Below are 18,967 nucleotides of genomic sequence, written 5' to 3'. Positions count from 1 at the left end.
GCTGTAATCCAATTATTTTAATATTTCATGCCCTAATGCAAACGGGGAATTCTCTAGCGACGAACTGAAAATTGTTTTTTAATAGATGCACGCCTGGCATGTACGTACACAAAAGCACCAGGCATTCCTGCTCCTTCATTTCTTTCTGTCTGTCGCCATTCAGCTGGAAACCTGACCATTCGACAGACTGTGCATTTCATCTGCCCAAACTGCCGCGGCACGGACACTGAAACAGACACTCGGGGCAGCTGGGTGGGAAAAAAAGTTGGTGGCATCGAAGTTGGCATTTCTGCCGGGAGGGAACTCCGTGTTTCTGTCAGGGACCGAGCGGGGGCCGATCCCGCCGCCTCCCGCGCGGGGCACGGCGCTGTCCCGCTGCCGCCCCGGCTGGTCCCGCTCCGTCCGCGGCCCCGCGGGGCGCTGGGCCGGGCCCGCAGCCCCCCGCCCGAGCACAACATGGAGGCTCCGGAGCAGGCAGCCCCGGGCCGGGCACGGCCCCGCCGCCCCCCGCCCCACCCCGGCGCTGAGGCGCTGCCCGGGCCACACGGGGGACGGCGGCGGAGCCCCGGGACCCTCGATCTCCCTCCCTCTGGCTCTGCCCGCCGGGCGCCCCACGGAAGGCGGGCGGGCCGGAGGGAGCCGAGCCCGTCTCGCTTCCTCCTTCACCCCAGGCGGGGCAGGAACTGCCGGGCGGCGGCAGCGCCGCGCCGGGGGCAGGTAAGGGCACTCACCGCGTCCGGGGAGCCGTCGGGAGCCGCGGCCGCCGCCGAGTTTCGGGCGCTGTCCCGGGAAGCAGAGAGCGAGAGCGAAGGAGTGCGGGCGGAGCGGCGGGCGGGAGGGAGCAGAGTGTGCCGGGCACGGCCCGGCGCTCCCCGCCCCGCGCTCCGCCCCCGGCGCGGCTGCGGCCCCGCTCACCTGCTCCTGCCGCCGCCGCTCCTCCTGCCGCCGCCGCTCCTCCTGCGCCGCTGGCCCTCCTGCGCCGCCCCGCCCCGGAGCTGCCGTGCTAGGCGCTGCCGGCCCTGCCCGGGCTCCCCGCGGCTCCGTCCCCTCCCCTCCTCTGTCCCGTGGCGGTGGCCGAGTGTGGGCACGGCCGGGCCCTCAGCGGGAGCCCCGCCCGAGGCTCCGCTCCGCTCCGCACCTGGGCTCGGTGCCCTGCCGAGGGACGGAGGGAAGGGCTGCGGCCGCGGCGCCGCTCTGCTGGGGTTCGGGGGGTGTTGGTCCGCTGGTCACCCGGACACGGGGAAACACCCCGGTTTGAGGTGCCGGAGCTCGGAGCGAGCCCCTGCCCGGCGGTGAGTTGCGCTCAGGTGTCCTCAGCCTTTACTGCGCTTTTGGTTAAACATTCTTTAGTGGCTTAGAAGCCACGGATGTTGTTATTTTTTTAATGAGGCCGAACCCCGTAGCTCTGTGGTCACTGCCGCCGCCTCAGCGAGCTCACCTCAGAGACCTCAGCCCTTCCCCGGGTCACTTTGGGTCCCTGCCGGGGCTCCCGCAGTCCGTGCGCTGCTCTGAGTGATGGGGCTCGGTCTTTCTTCAAGTGCTGTAAGCGTTTGTGTTAACATGAGGTATTTTAGGGATGGGCTACAGCGCAGGAATGTGTGAAGTGTAGAAACCAGAGAAAACACCTCTATACTTCAAGGCAGACCTTTGTCATCACTTCTTAACTCGCACAGGTCACATATAATCGCTCTCATGTTTTCATCTTAAATGACCTCATTCAGCTCTAGCTGAAGACGGCGATGAAATTCCCAGTGTTTCTGTGGTGCTGTGGTAACTGGGTGTTTCTCCGGGCAGGTGCCAGTCCCTGGTAGTCCCTGGTGTGCAGTGGGGTGTCACCATTGCAGGGGTTGTGACCCAGCTGAAACGCCACATTCCACCCATTTGATGTCCAGCTTCTTTCCAGAACATTTCACTTGATAGTTATAAGGTAATGGTAAAGTTCCTTGCTTGTTCTGTCTGACATCATCTTGGAAAGGCTATAATATGTATATAAATCAGTCAGTTTATACTTGGAGAGTCTAATTTGAAGAAACATATTTCAAAATTGAGAGATCTAGTAGATATATCACAGTTTGGGTGAAAGCAAAGGAACAGAGTCATCTGAGGTAATTTCCTTTTTACTTCTGCTGCAAATTTAACTATGTAGTATTTTGTACAGACACATGTTCTTAGGCATGATTAAGTGTGGGGTGGTTTTTTTTGGTTGGAACATCTAAATAATGTTTTCCTGGTTTGGGAGAGAATGTCATCTGCTTAGCTATGATGCTGTAATAAACTGTATGAGGACTCTCATTTAAAATGGTGTAGATTGCTGTTATGCTGAAATCTGGAGGAGCTTTATATGCGTGAGCAGTTAATGAATATCAGGTTATAAAAGCAAAACTAAAACTAGTTTGAAGGAGAGGAGAAAAAGCAGAAGCTAATTGTGGCAAGGAGTTTTCCTTATTTCAATACTTCCAGAGAAATTTGGAAATAGTGCTCTAAAATATATTTTATTTCATTTCATGCTCTTTGGATGTTTAATGGCATATAAGCGGTCAGAGAGAGTCCATTTCCCTTTGTAACCTGACCATATAATGTTGCAGCAAACCATTAGTTAACTACAGCCATATTTCAATTATTCAGAGCATCACTTTTGTCCAAGTCTTTCTGAAAAAAAGAGTCATTTTTCATTTGGACTGTGGAAAATTTTGCAAGACCTAAAGAGCTTTGCTCAGACAATGGGTTCAAGTTGGATTAGGACTGAATAAAGATGTAAAAATTTGATCCACAGGAAATGAAATGCGAGAGTCTTCTCAACTATTAATGTGACTTTAGAAATTTGAGGTGTTTCCTGGTACTGAGAGTTTCTTGCTGCCTATTTTCTGTAATTTTTCCTATACAACTCAGCCATGCTAAATGCATGGAAATGCTCCTACAGCTGGAGGGAGTCTTTCCTCAGAATAGATTCTAATGCAGCTCAGAAGGCTTTATTAAGCCATTTTATGTGCAGTGGATTTGAGAGGGGGGTGAAAATCAGTTCTAAGTGAACATCCTTTAGCAGTGCTCTCTGTCAGCTTCTAAGTAAATAGTAAGAAATGCTGGATTTCATAGTGATTACAGGGTAACTATTGGAAAGGAAAAGGGCATTACTGTCTCTGATATTTTTTTTCCTGAAATGTGCCTTTGGATATTTCCTAAAAAGAAAGCAGTCTCAAGCTGAGTTAAAACATTTCATCTCTCTGGTAGCTGGACAGACATCCCAATAATTCCCAATCCCATGGTAAATCACTGCTTTGTTCCAGGAGATCTCTGGGGAGAAGATGAACTACCAGGGCCTCCCACAGCTGGATTTTCTCTGGTATTTTCACACAGAGAAAACCTTCTTTACCTGGGGTCACTAATTTTTGCCCTATGACAGGATGACAGTAAGGGGTGATGTGACTTTGAACATGCACATTAGAAACAAAAAAGTTAGAGATAAAACTTTCTGCAGCAAATATGAGCAAAAATTTTCTAGTGGAAGTTAAGAACTAATTCTCTGAAGATTTCTGAGGCAGACTGGTGCAAAATCACTTTCCACAAGTTTGTAATAACCTATTGTGAGCTGAAAGGCTGTATCTACAGGATCTGTTACGTCCAGCAAACAAACCTGATTCTAATCCTCATGGCAGATACTTCATTTATGCAAAGATGGTGACTTTTGCAAAAGTGTAATTTCAGAACAGAAAACAGTCATGGCCGTTGCTGCCATATTTCACAGCCCCACTCTGCAGCAGGACTTCATTGGTGTCTCAGTCCCAAGCCTAACCACCGAATGCCTGCTCTCATTTCCTCTTTTCTGATAGTGGTGGGAGGTGTGAAGAGTCTGGTGGTGGTGGGAGTTTCCACCCATTACCTTCTACACGGGTCTGTGGTCTATTGTGTACATTCACTTTTTGAAGTGTTCTGAGCATTGTGCATCGTCTTCAGCTTTGCTTTAAGGCTGTGGTGAGAGGCTCGTGTTCTCTGTCAGGCTTCTCCTCCAGGTTTTCAGGCTGTTCTCTGTGAAGGACATGAACTCTTTATGGATTAGCAAGGACACAAACACTGAATTTGGTCATGTGAAGGTCTGGCTGCCATAAACATTTGGACTGATGTCTGAGTGAAGCAGGAATTAGGCTGCCTTTCCTGAAGTCTTGTAACTTTAGAGATTAATTGATAACAACACACATTAATTTCTACTGCTTGTTTTTGCAGTTTTTTATACTGGTTAAAGAAGGGTTTTTTCTTTGTGTTGGTCTGCCTGCCATTTTTTCCAATTTGGAGCCGATATGTGTTTTTCCTACATTGTCAGGGTTTGCCTCTGTGGATGTTGCCTGTGCAGAGTTGTAATCGAGCCAGGAGCACTCTGCAGGGGAGAGGCTGTGGGTAGGCACTGCACCTAGGAGAAATGATCATCTCTGTGCTTCATTTACTGTGCTTTAGAACTTGAAGATGAGTAATGTTCCGTGCCTAGCAGAGTTTAAGTGGCATGATGGGTTTATTTTCTTTTTCCTGGAGCATGAGATGTAGAAGTTAGTGGCTGTGCTGGGGAAGATCCTGGTGTCAGATGCAATCATGTGAATTTCGACATGTTTGTGTAACTAAGTTACTGCAGAGGCTTTTTTGTTATCAGAATAATCTTAAAAATTTGAGATTAAAATGAGGTATGCTTATATCCCAACCACCCCAAAGTTCTGCTCATTTGAAGGAACTTTTATATGATTCGTTTATAAACCAGACAAGTGAATACTTTCCTGACAGTTTTGCTGAGATGCCTGTTTAGAGCATTGCCAATTCTTGTGAAGTTTGGTGCTTTTAAAGCCTTACTTCCTTGAGGAAGTAATTGCATTGAAATCTTAGGGTTTCTTTTTTTTTTGTCTTTCTTAAATAAAACCTATTTTTCATGTTTGTCCAGAAGGTACATGCAGATGTCATCTTGGAGTTCCTAAAGGATTGAAAATCGGGGCTACATGTAAGAGGAACCCAAAATCTCTTGAAGTTTTACAAATACCCTCATGCTGTGTTCTGTTGTCGAGGGTAGGAGACTGATCCCTGCATTTTGAACATTTGAGACTGTAGTTAGTTTGTAAGAAGAATTGAAATTAAAAAAAGGTTTTTATGGTGTTTACTGCCTACACCCCCTTACATTTGGTTTCAACATGCCAGCTGCCAGTGTTGATTCTGAGCAATGTAAGTGTTCTACTTCCCCTTATGACAGCTTTTCTTTGCAGTTAATATAGATGAGAGAATAAGGAAGTGTATGTATTGATGCAATTTTCTTGCTCACCACAGTCCTATTCACAGTTGGTTTTATATTCCTCTGAGTACTGGAGAAAACCATGCTGTGAAGGAACACAAGCAATGTTTTCTAATTTCTTGGTTGGTTTTTCAGCTCTTTTGAAAAAAAATTGATTTTTGGTGTTAATTTAAGGTTTAGGAGATTAAGATTCTGTTTGTGCAAAGAACAAAGGCAGCATAGAGGGGCACAATTCACACTGTGGTGTTCTCAGTCAGGCAGGGGGGATTTTAGGGTTTTTTTCCAAATCCCTTTTGATTTGCAGCTGTAAGTTGTCTCATCAATCAACAAGAACAAGCTGGAGACCATGAAGTCAATGAATTTAGACCATCACATGACAGCAGCTTGTAGTACCTCCTGCTTTTGCTGCTCACCTGGGAGGAGTGAAGAACCTCCTCAGCTACCGTGCAATCACCTGAGGCAACAGGTGCCTCCTGCTTTAAGTGTGATGTCTCAAAGGTGTCAGGTATCAAAAGCTCCAACACTGAGGAAGTTCTGTCAGATTCTGTTGTCTGATGAGATGGTGAGATGTTAAGATAATGCACATAGGCTTTAACCCTATCTCATTTGTGGATATTTTCAGGGATTACAGTTGCTGTGCTCCTTTAAAGGAATGAAAGGAGGAGGTTGAGGGCTGCTGGTCAGGCTGCTGCTCTGTCACTCACCTGGCTCCAGGTGTGGCTGTGGGGGCAGAGCAGGTGAGTGTGGCCATTCTGCACTGTCTGCCCTGCTGTGATTTATCCCCATCTCAGCAGGGAGAGGCAGCTCTGTCCTGCTGTCCCCTCAGTGAAGGAGCAGGACATGCCAGGCACAGCAGCAGGAGCTGTGGAACGTGCACCACCCACCCCATCCCTGGGACAAAGGGCCAGTGTTGTTTTACAGATTATTGTCAGATAGTCAGAAGGTATTAACGAAAGGTTTTCTTTTTATTAGTGTAAATGGTTATCCAAAAATGCAAACTGCAATGGCATTGGTGCATGGGGTTGAGATTTTTGTCTTAAAATGCTTCAGCTATACTGTCAAACAATAACATGGGTCAGTCCCACACTGTGACTGGAACAAGGCTGTCTTTGCAGAAAGAAAAATATCTCCTATTGTGACCTGGTGTGAGGATAGAGGAGTACTTGAATCCTAATTTCAGTTGTCAGTTGTATCATTTTAAAGCACAGTTTGGCTGCTGGAAATGAGCAACTTTTGGCAGCTAGTGCCACTAACATTTAATTTTCAAGTATTCTTTTCTGCTTGGGCTGTGGGCTTGGGTGTTTCCCCTGGTTCAATTAATGATTAATAATCCTGTTTTCATGTCTTTCAAGCTGTCTGTCTTAATAAATTTTCTTGCCTGTACTGGGGCACATATTGTTTAGACCATTATTATGATAGTCATTTAGTAGGATTTGTTTTTATTGCTACAGCCATTGCTGCTATCAAAAGCCAAACACAGTATCAGTGAAACACGATAGTGTGCAAAATCAATCCTAGTAAACATTTAAAATAAAAGCAAACATCAATAATGAAACTGCAGACTGTGTTTGCTCAGGAGCAGGGCTGAGGTCACCCGCCCCAGGCACGTCACAGTTTTGGTGAACCACGAGGGGAGAGTTTGGTGAGGCTGATGTTTGGAATCATGGCACAGATGTGGAGTCAGGAGACCTCAGAGGGAGATGTCAACACAGCTCTCCTCCCCACACTGCATGTGTGTGAGAGATAGAGTTTGGGGGAAAGAGCTCTGCCTTGGGCTTGCCCAATAATGGGAGAGACAAACTCCCATTTCTTGTGCATGTTTGCTGCTATTGGTGGCAGGGTGAAGGAAGGATTTGATGTTGCTGTTGAAATATGGTAAAATAATAAAGACATTGAGAATATTTTCTCTACTTTTTAGTAATAGGCTAAAAATTGATTATTTCCCTGAGGACTTAGCTGTATAGGCATAAATTGAAGCTGCTGTCAACAGCATTGGAAAGTCTGTGTGCAGCAGAACTACATTGCAAATGTGTTTGAAGACAGGTTGTGTTGTTGAAGGCTCTGTACTAGAGCCAGACATATTTCTTGAGTAAATTCAGCTATTTTTACCTCTTTGCAACTGGGATATTAATTTTACTCAGCAACCTGTTCTGTTTCTTGTCAAAAAAGTTAATTTTAAGGGTGTTAAAATTCTATTCAAAAGAGGCCGTAGAGCTGCTGGGTCTTGACACCAGTATGGTTGTTGTGTCTGGTGAATTCTAGTGTGTGGCCCTGTTCTGCCACACTTGGAAACTGTTTATGGGATCAAACCCAGATTTCTGGTTAGTGTTGATCTGATCTATGTGTCTTTGAACCACTTTTAAATGCATGTAGTGTAAGTCAGTTGGTCTGTGATCCCTTTTATTTTTGTAACCTAATTATTTTATGTATAATTAAATATCCTGAAATTTACATATCATTATATATAATTGAATAGTTAATGATTTACATATTTTGCATTCTACAGCATACCTGAATATATATGATCATTCAAGCCTGAATGATCTACAACACACATGAATGTATAGGAAGTTTTAGTAGGCTTAGTGTCCTAGATCACCACGGAATTTTTCTTCTAGTCAGGCTGATATTAAATATGATTCACTGCACGTCATTCTCGTGATTAAGAAGGTGCCTGTGTTGGTTTTTTTTTTTTTTTTTTTTTTTTTTTTTTTTTTTTTTTGTGACAGAAAGATAAATGGAAGAACAATTCAGATGTTCAAATATTAACTAGCTGCTTTTTTGTGCTGTTAGTACAGTAAATTCTATTGCTAAGGACAAATAGGTGCTGTTTTTCTTTATAGGTCACATTTTTTCAATGGTTTTGACTTGCTTGAAGATTAGAACAAAACTTTTAGAAGGGCAGGTTTGCCATGTTTCCAGCTAGTTTTACTCAGCAAATTTTTTAAGACTGTTTGGAGGCAATTTCTTCTAACATTTCTTCACTTTTGTCTACGGGAAAGTGTGTTCTACAGGCAGGTTTAGAACAGTGAGGAAGCTTTTATGAGCTGGTTATGCAGAGGATGGCAGTGATATAAATCATTTAGGGGAGGAAGAGGTGAGAGAAGAGGTGATCATTCCCTTATGATTATCTGAACTTTGTTTCCAGGTAGGCCCAGAGCAGAAGAGGGGAAATCATTCCCGGTCTCGTTAAATAAGTTTTTTACCTGCTCAAACTTTTAGGAAAGAGTATAGGTTCAGAAAAAAACTTCAGAGCAATTTAGGACTTCAGAACAATTGTTTATTCTCTGTTAATGATTTTATATCCTCCTCCTCCTCAGAATATACCTGTTCTATCTCCTCCTTTATAGCAGTAGGGCAAGCTCAGGTTGAGTGAAAGCTTCATACACTTTATTTAAATGTAGATGAATGCACTCTATAGGAGTAATAACTGTCAGTAGTGGTGAAAAAGAAAAAAATTAAATTAGGGATGTATTTATGTCAAATCCATGTATTTACAACTGTCCTTTAGGTATCAAAGTCTTGATGTACTGTTTTAGTTTTTATGTATTTGGGAAAAAGCTGAATCACAAAGACCTTATGTAATTTTCCAATTTCCTGTTCAGAATTGATGGGAGCACACCTCCTAAACATAAAGGTATTTTAAATGCTTCTTTCCTAGGCTTCTTCAGAAAGCAAGCTTCTTCTACCAGCAATTCAGAGCACCTGATCCAGATTCCTGTTCTGAGTTGCCCTATGGAGGATGGTTTTGTTTTGCATTAACGACAGGAAAAGTTTGTTGCTCAAAGCAAATCCTTAGAATGTCTCCTTAAGTCTCATGTGGAAAAAATCCCCTCTATTTCAATTTCTCTAACGACAACATTTACTTGAATAGTTTGATAACCAATATGCACAATACCAGTTCCATTCAAGTTATTTGAGATCACACAGAAAGTCTGAACAGAGTTTTTATTGTGTGCACATCTCCTGCATGGCACAACTCGGAGGTGATTCTTACCTTGTGTAGGTGCTGTTTTCTGTTGTGGGTACTTTACCACCTTAAGTCTGACTTAATAACTTGGCTGCAAAGCAAAAGGAAAAACTGCTAAATATCTGCCCACTGTCTGCATGGCTCTGAGCACAGGGGGGACAGACTTAGCAGCTCACAGCTGCTGAAACAGGGAGTCTCATCACCCCCATCTGTTCCTGTCTTCCTGCCTACGTGTTCTCACTTGTGCCAGTTTTGATGCTTGCTGGAATGCTTCAGGCTTTGATTTAACCCTTGAAATATCTGCAAGGTATTCCAGGGGGAAAAAATAAAACCAACACATCCAAACCCCAAACAGCCATGGTCCATTTTCTGCCTTTTTATTGAGCAACACTGACTTAATAATGGGTTTCTGTGCTTGAGAGACGTGGGATAAATGGAGAACACAAAAGGAGGGCAGCAAAAATTGTTCTTTCTGGCAGCTGCAGCTGTTATGATGGCTCTGACACGTAGGAAAGAGCCTAACCCATGATGATTTTATCAAACTGGGTTTCAGTCACACGTGCAGCTCAAAGGGTTAAATTGCATTTGGCCCATTACTTTCTGAGCACCTGCAAATACACGTGAGTTTTATGTCTGATGTTTGTGAGTGCTGAAATAGAACCATGTACTCACATAGCCTGCAATGCTTTCTTTGAAGTGAAGTGCATCGTGTGTGGGTCTCTGAGCTGCTCAAAGGGCTGACTGCTGCATTTCATTCATGCACCTGTAAACACTAAACTTGTCTTAGATAGTGAATGTTGTGCTTATTCCTTGAATCCTAATTCTTGTATTGGGTGTAACAAGAATTCCCTTTTATAAAATGAGAACTTCTTTGATGGGCTTGTGGTATTGCAGTGAATTATGGAATTATAGTAACACAGCAAAATGCTTCAATGTCGTCCTAATCTGAACTGAAACCTATTTAGTTTCCAGGAAAAAATAAACAAATGCAGATTCAAGCCATGGGGTCTGCTCCCAGGCAGGGTCATGTGCTTTCAACTGGCTGTGTTTGCACATGGGTACAAATGTTCCAGCTTGGATTCATCTCTTCTTTACTTTTTCATTTTCTCCTCCGAGACTTCTCCTGCTGGTTTTGTCTTCTTGGGAATATCCTTCTGTTGGACATTCCTTCTGCTGTTACTGTTTGGATGCTTCTGTGTTCCTCTTCCCTTTTTTCCTTGTCTTTTCCTTTGAGAGGCTCTTCTTTTTTCCTCCTTTCACAGGTATTTCTTGATATACAAAATACCTTTAGCTTTAGCCCAGCTTCTGTTGGACAAATGGTCACAAGGGAAATGTGCAGATGGCTTAAACAGATGTTCCTGTCAAAGTAAAAATATTTAACTCCTGAATTCCTGCTAGACAGTGCTCTGATGAATGCTGCCAGAATGGTGGCCAGGGACCTGTGTGGCTCCCTTTCACATTGCATTACTGTAACCTCCACCCATGAGCCTTCAGGACGAATGAAGGCTGCTGAGAAAAGCTTTTATTATTTTCATTGCCATGTTAATCTGGAAGTCAGTTAGTAAAGATCTGTGCTTGTGCCAAAATGGGAGAACTGGTTTGGACTGGATGAAGGAATCCATCCTGAGTTCTCTCTAGCAAGGCCTGGGTGAGTTTAATTTTAATCAACATATGCAGATTGTCACTGTTGGTTTTGTTTTGTTTCTGGAGTTGTTGTTTTTGGGCATTTTTTAAGTTGCGTTTTTTCCCTCTGTGCTGAAACCGAAGATGAAATGTCAAGATATTCAGAAAAGAAAGTGTGTGTGCTCTGGGGAATATTATTTGAATATAAATATATCCTTTATGCAAGTTGATTTTCATATTTTCTAATACTATCATATTTAAATGAAGTTATTTTTCATAAATTTGTGATTTGGATTATCCTTTATTTAATCAGGGAAGATGTACAAATAATTACTAACTAATAAAAATAGATGTACATGAGTACAGTCATCATGAGCTAAAAATGCAAGAATATGACTGATTTTTATTAAGTGAGTTTCTTGTGAGTGCCTTTCAAGTTTTGGAAAATGTACAATTTCAGAGTTCAGATGCTTTAATAAGAAAGCAGTTCAATACTGGAGTGAACTAATCCGTAGGCACAACAGGAACTTGATGGTATAGTAGGTGGTAAGATTCATTTATGATAAGTTATAATGGAATTTCCCTGGAACTGTATATTCCACCTACTTGAATTCATGTTAGTTTAAAAGACTGGCAATGTGCAGCAAATGCCAAGACATAAAAAAATTGGCAAGTTATTGTAAAACATGGAACTAAGTATATGCCTGAGCCACTGCCTGTAGCTCTTGGGAGTTCTGGTGTATTCTGTGGTCTCTATATGTTGAACTTGTGGTTCCCATTTAAACATTTGTATTTGTCCAGAGCACTGAGCCTGTTGTGTTTTAATTCAGAGCCTGTTGTGTTTTAATTCAGAGCATGGGGTCTGACAGAGCAGGAAGTGCTGCATGTCCCTCTTGAGATAAAGTCACATTTGTTGTATCCAATAACTGCTGTGATGTGTTAGAGCTTTGCAGAATTCCTTTTTTTCCTGTTTAATTTACAATTACAGATAGACAAAAATTCTGGAAACATTCCAAGTTATTGGCATATTAAGGGGGCAGGATTGGTTGTAATGAATAACAGCTGGTTTGGGCCACTTTGAGCAAATTTCCTATTATTAATGGAATTTTAGTGCAGTGTTGTTCTACTCGGAACAATCTGATAGCATTTTCAGCTTTTAAATATCTCTGCAGATTGAGGGGCACTTATTTGGGCATCAGGAGTAATTATCATGTTAACCCCTTTTTAATGCTAGTAATTCTAGTTTTGACAAAATGACTTATATGCATTTTGGTTCAAGCAATTGAAAAAACCTCAGTAAATTGAGTCCTTCCAGGTAGAGATTTGTTGCCTGGAAATGTGCTCTTCCTTCTTCTTTACAGCTTCATTAAAAGACAGGTTCTAGAAATACTTCACTGAAGATAGTTCAGGAAAATAAAAACATTTAAAAGCTCAAAAAAAACCTCCCCAAAGCCACAGCAAAAAAAAACCTAAAGAAACTCTGGGGTAAAAACTTTTTTTTTTCCCACTTGACAACGTGTAATTACAATTTTGCATCTTAGCTTGTCTTGTGAGTGATGAAGAGTCATTCCAGATGATTTAGCTTTTCTTGCTTTTTGTGACTACAAAGCTGTTGTTCAGATCTTGGGAATATCATGTGGGCTACAAGTCTTGGTTCAAATTTTACTAGCAGGTACATTTTCTGAGAACTGGATGAATAAATTATATTGAAATATGTGATGTAAATGTTAATACAGCTGATAGACTTAGGTGACATCTACAATATAGTATTATTGTGAAGAGAAACTAATGTAGATGGATAAATCTACTTCCCAGAGAGTCTTCAAATCGTTATTTTTAAGAACTTATTATCCTACAGCACAGAGACAGCCCAATCTTATGGAGATTTCTATTGAAAATCTGCCTTATTTCCAGGTACATGTGAATGAGTAGGAATGATGGTTATGACTCTCAGGTGTGGGTGTTTAAAACCGTCCATCATTTTCCCAGTTTTGAGTTTCACTCTGCAGGGTGCTGAAAGTTTGTGTGATGCAGAGAGGCAGGAGAGCTGCCTGCCTGAGGCCAGTGCAGCTCTGAACTGGGCACCACTTTGTTTTGCTTGGTGATTGTGATTGATGTGCCTGCTGTTTAATTGTCATCTTCCTGGCATTAGCTGGTAGAAAGGATTTTTTTAGCTATCACAGGGAATAGATTGAAAAGGTTGTGCTCAGCTCTTCTTGATTCCCCAGCTCAACGTGCCGTTACCACAGTAATGGGGAAGTGGTCCCGTTTGGTGAAGGTGGTGGGTGCATTTTTGTCAGTTGTGTCTGAGCATTTACTGGTGAGGGGGGTGGGATTGTGGGGGGAGTGTCGCATCGGTGACAGAATAATGGTGGTGCAGCTCAGTGTTAAGAGCAATTATTTGTACTCTTACCCCCGGGGACTGGTTGTGCCTAATACACCCTCATCAAGCTCAGCCCTCTCTGTAAAAGAATATTTTCCCCAGTCTAAAACCAATATATCTAAATATGTGTTTCTCACCATTCTGACTTTGGTAGGATCATTAAGACTGTTAATTAACTTGACCAAAGCAGCAGTTTAACTCATACTCTTTTGCTGGTTTCTTACCAGCTGTCTTCATATCACATTTCTGCCATGCTCTGTAGAAATTGTTGGTACTTCAGAACATGCTTGAGAGAAGCAGCGTGTTGTTCTTTGAGATTCTGATTTGTGTTTTATTTAACACTGCAGATGAGGAAGGTGCTGGTTTGCACCACTACTGTGCCTGATTTGGGAGAAATTGCCTCTGTGATGCCAGTAAAATGCAATGTGCTCTGAAGGAGGAGGTGTTTGGAGACCAGGAGAGCTGTTATGTGATCACTTGCTTTTGCTGTAAGATGAAAATAATACAGCTACCTATTGTTTGAAGTGCATTGCTGTCTCCAGAGGAAATCTTTCCTTAGTGTTATATATTAATAGGCTAAGTTCAGCTGCAGGGCAAGCAGAATGAACTGCTAAGATAAAGAAGCCACGCCCAGGTTTGTGGTGGCTGAAATTGCTCCAGTTTGGGGCTGCTGCTGTAGGGAAGTGTTCATCCACAGAGCCCAGGCTTGCAGGATGTGCTGTCTGGTTTCCAATAAATTTGCTTTTCAGAATATCTTGCTACATATGGGGGATTTTTGCATATATAACATAAAATAATTTAACGTTTTCTGATTACTTTTTCACTAAAGGGATTGCATATATTTAGTTGTTATAATTTTCTTTTTTTAGTGTTATAATCTGCTTTTATTAGTGAAATCTGTTAAGTGCTGTACAGTGCAAGAATGGACAGGGCACTCATGTCTCTGTACTCCTGTGGCTTTGTCCTCAGCTTATTACTAATAAATGATCTGTCACTTACAACTTTGATAATTTCAAACTATGTCCTGGACTGCTTACTGTTCCAAAAAGAGTTCTGATGAAATTCATTTGCTGTTAGTTGGGGTCCTGAAATACCAGGGCTCCCAGGCTTGAAATCCAGCAGCTGCATGACACAGGAGAGAGTTTGGAAACCACACCTTTAAGGAGGGGATGCTACTACTATTTCAATGTTTAAATCCAATTTTTGACAACATTGCAGAGCACTCAGCTGAAGAGCTGAAAGTCAGTGCTCAGGTTTAGCTTTCAGGGTCATCATTCCTCAGTGAGAAACAAAACCCTTCTGCGCTGGGGAAAACCAGGATAAAAAGCAGCAGTGCACTCTGTCACCTCCAGTTCAGCTGCAAACTTCACTTCCTAGTGCTGGAATGCAGAGTAATTTACCAAGCTCCGGTGTTTTGTTAGCTCAGAGTAGGTGAAGTTCAGGTAAGGAACTAGAGATGCAAAATCATTCATGCACAGTGTCCCCAGGGGATTTGAAGGAATGGAGTTCTTGGCAAGGACAAACACCATCTTTAGACAAAAGGTCATGTGTTAGTGACATTCTTTTGTTGTTTATTCGCGTTATAAGTGAAACATCTAAAATGAGATGCTTTGTAGAAAATGATCTAAACCAGCGGTGCTCAGGCATGTGTAAGAATCCACTTGGTGCTTTTGTCACAAGGAAGTTGGATGGCAAATGGAAGCAGTGCAGGGTTCAGCTCCATGGCTGTTGAAGTTTGTTTACCCTGTCAGGAGCTGGTGCTTGTCCAGAGTGTCAGGTTTCATCACTTGGCGTGTAGCTTTACAAATCATCAATTGCAAAATCAGATTGATTTCCATCATGAAGCAGAAGATGCTTATCTTTGTCTCACGGACTGATTTGGCTTAAAATTCTGCTGTTTTCTGGGAAGGGAAAGCTGCTTTGTGTAGTTGATGAAAATGTAACTGCAGGGGGGAAAAGCCCCAAATGACAAAACACCCAACCCCAAACAACAGAAAACCAAACCAGCCACAAAAGTTGTGTTTGACAGCAGAAATGTAATAGAAGGAATTGTATTTATGTCCCATTTAAAGAACATCAAAGCAGTTAGATGTCTTGAGATAACTTGTCCTTGTGAGATGGAAATGTTAATGATTTATGAGGCTGAATCTCATTTAAATGTGAAAATCCTTTTGCATCCATATTATTGTGCTTCCTTTCCTTGTCCTGTGTTCTTTACAGAACTTTTGGTGATTCTGTTACTGGTTTTTTTCCTTTGTTATTGAGCAAAGTTTTGGAGAAGGGGGTAAAATATTTCCCTTTAGTCAGTTTGCAATAGTTGTTGGAATATTAATCTCTTCTTAGAGTAGAGCAGAGAAGAGATGAAAGGAATGAATTGTTCCCTCTTGTGCTCAGGGCATGTTTTCTGTGCCTTTGTGCCTTCCACTTGTGATCAGCTGCTGCTTCTAAGACACTTTCCTGAATAGATCAAGTAACCCCAAACATCATAAGCAGTCTCCTTGCTCCCTATTTAAGAAAAAATGCTACTGTTTTCCTAATCCTATTATGTTCTTTGCAGAGTACACTAAATTTCCCAACCACTCATGTGGACCCTTTCATTTTCTGTTAGTGCCTTACTGTAAGCAAAAGAAATACATTTGAAATAGCAAAGGTAAAAGAACACCAGAATGTTTAATGATGTTACATTCAAACTTAGTGAGCTTTTACAGATTTTTGGAGGTTATATTTTTGTTGTGTGATTCTTCCCTGTGGTATTTGGCTCTTGCCAAATGGTTGCAAGTTCTGCTCTTTCAGTCAGAAACAGGCACAACATCACAGGTGATAATTTTAGCTTTCAAATTATTAGAAACCAAGACTAAAAAAGAAAATCTAAAAAAAGTATGTAAAGCAGGGAGTTCTTTATTATCTGAATCTTAGGAGTGTGTTTGGCTCAACTTCTATCCTGTGGATGTGTTAGGTAGAAAGTTTTTGTGACATTCTCTCGAGATCCTTTGAATTTGACACCTAAGTTTTTGGGGGGAAGAAATCTGTGGCTGTTTTTGGTCTTTCCTGTAGTTGTGCCTGAAAGGAGCCCTTCTCACCCAATCCTGTGTAAATTGAAATCCTGTGACTTGGAGAGATGTGACAACTGTAAGGGGGCAGGAAAGTAGAATGTGAGGCTGAGTAATGAAGATAATGAATGGCATGGAGTGGGCATGTTAATATTACAGCTTCTGGAATTGAGGATGAAAATTTCTGTATAAGAGGCTCACACAAATAAAAATGGAAGGATGTCCTTTGTTAAGAGAACAGATGATTGACCATAATGGGTGAGGGAGGAAAGTGAGAAGTAAATAATGGTGTAGAGAGAGATTTGGGATCAATCTACAGACCAGGGCAGAGAAAATCCAGCTCAAGCCAGAATTGTCTGAGAGTACCTTTATGGCCCTTCTTTAATGGATTTTGCTGGCTGGATATTTTGAAATGCTTCTTCCAGGCAAGGAAGTAATGTTTTTCAGTAATATTTTTCTTTCTTTAAAACTCAGAGTATTCTGCAGTAACATCACAGGCTTGGACATCACTAATGTGAATCATTGGCTGTTTTACATGGAAAGGCTTTCAAAAGGATCTATGATTTCTTTTTTCTTTTCATTACCTGTGATCTGTCCATGTGCTTACTTTAGACTCCTTGGTACTGGAAGTGCAGCTCTAGGATTCTTCAAGAATAAATTGAGTGTGAATTATGGATGTTTCCCATACTTCCATTTAAAAGATAAAGGATTGGAATAACAAAAGCTTTCTTTTTCCTAGGTGTTGCCTAGACAAAATTTACTTAATGTTAACCAATATCAGTGAGTCACGAAAAATCTCATTTCTTTTCACCATACACTTTTCAGAGAAGATTAAAATATTCTTTTATAGTCCTTCAATACAGAGTCTGCCAAAAATGTTTGATTAGCCCAGTGATTATAAAAAGTAATGTTTTCATCTGGTTTCTATATCCTATTAATGCAGAAGTCAGTAGGGAAATTATTTATTCTTTCAGTGTTGAGAGTTGGCAGGAATGCTCTGTGAACTTCAGTCAGATTAAAATTAATAACTATATTTTCTATATTCCATCTGGCTAAATTGCCATGAAAGCTTTGTGTTTTCTTCTGTTCTGTGCACAGACACCCTTGCTCAAGAGGGATTAATGCATTTGGTTAGAAATGTTTAATTTTAATGAAGAGAACTCAGTCATGAAATTGAACATGACTTCTAATTATTGCCATAAAAACTTAGTAGCAGGATGTCATGACCAAATGGAGGTTTCCTAATGTAGGAAAGTAGAGGTAAAGCTCTGTACAGTGCAGTGGACCAGAGACCACAATGTAGATTTAAGGTGCTGGAGGAGGAGTTTTATTTGATGTTATGACAGTTCTATCCTTTGATTTCAACACTGCAGAGCAACAGCTTTTAAAAACCACTATGGCTGTAAAGAGATCAATGCTGAGCCAAAGTGAAGAACCACTGAGTGCAGAAAAAACCACATATTTTAGTCTAATGTGTAGAGGATAAGCATGAGCATCAACTAAAGCAAAGACACAGGGAAATTGGGATTGGAGTCCTCTGATGGTTTCACAGTAAATAGGATAAAAATAATGCAAATTATATACCAGCATTCCTCACAGATAACTGAGCAGTGTTACTGTCCTCATTGTCCTTTCTCGTGGTTTTCCTGGGGTGAATCCCTCTGTTGCCAGCTTCAATACTTCTACAGCAATATTTTTTCTGTTACAAGGGCCATGAACTGTCCTTTACACTAGGAGTGAAATAGACCCCCCTCTCTTCCTCAAAGTGCATTGAAAACCTTTTAAGGTGCAAGTCAATATACCTTGAGCAGTTATATTTATGTTATCTGGATGTAAGTTTTCTTTATCAGCACAATAAGTTTCTTTTGTAATTTCCAGAAACTTGAGAGGGCATTAATGTGAACACACAAATAATACTATAATGTGTGTACTGGGCAAACTGTCTTAGCCATGTATGTTCATAAATGTATGTTCATTATGTATCAAATAAGGAATTGTGGAAGTAATTTATCACTCTCTGTGCCAACAGTCAAGAGACTGGATTATAGAGGACACTGTCATTTAATGCTCTTAATATAATACTTAATTTTGAGGAATATTTGATTTCCTATAATTTTTCCTTTGGTCAGCTTCTGTAACAAAAACTGGTTTAAAGTATCTCAAGTTATATGGAAGAGGAAATCCCCAAACAAAATACCTGCCAGAGAGAGTTTCCTAACTTCCTTGTTTGTCTAACTGTGATTCAGTTTGGTTAATGCTGACTCAGATGTAAATATTTTTTTTCATTTTCTTATTAATGTTCCTGGTTTCATGTGGATACTCCCATTGACCTGATTCTTCTGGTAAGGGGTTTTCATACTGTGACTCAGGAGCAATGCAAGCAATGTGACAACTACAGGAAAACACCTGTTAGTATCAGGTAAGTTGGTATTTACATTTTGTTTATTCCTTCAGCTGAGAAATCTGGAAGATTTGCCAAATGTTAAAACTTGCAAGTCTTCAAGCTTCCTCTCACCTGAGAAACACTCATGCCACATTTAATGGAGCCCATTCTGAAATGAGGAATGTTCAGAGACCTGGCCTGAGGAACAAGTTGTGCAGGTGGATGCTGACCCTGCTGAGCAGTCTCACAGCTGCAGCTTCACACCTGCCCTGCTGCCCACTGTGTCCAGAGTGCCCTG

At 41.6% G+C, this 18,967-nt stretch overlaps 1 protein-coding gene across 2 annotated transcripts in view; it reads right to left on the bottom strand.

The window, feature by feature from the left end:
- PRKCD (protein kinase C delta) overlaps positions 1-883 on the bottom strand; it is a 60,053-nt gene extending 59,170 nt beyond the window's left edge. For both annotated transcript variants that reach the window (XM_059479959.1, XM_059479960.1), the window contains exon 1: positions 732-883. The gene's annotated coding sequence lies outside the window, so the exon portion shown is untranslated. The remainder of the gene's footprint in view (positions 1-731) is intronic.
- Positions 884-18,967: the final 18,084 nt, after the last annotated feature.

Source organism: Ammospiza nelsoni, chromosome 11, assembly GCF_027579445.1.
Source record: "Ammospiza nelsoni isolate bAmmNel1 chromosome 11, bAmmNel1.pri, whole genome shotgun sequence".
Lineage (NCBI taxonomy): Eukaryota > Metazoa > Chordata > Aves > Passeriformes > Passerellidae > Ammospiza > Ammospiza nelsoni.
The sequence above is the reverse complement of the archived record's forward strand: the minus strand, read 5'-3'. Positions and strand labels throughout refer to the sequence as shown.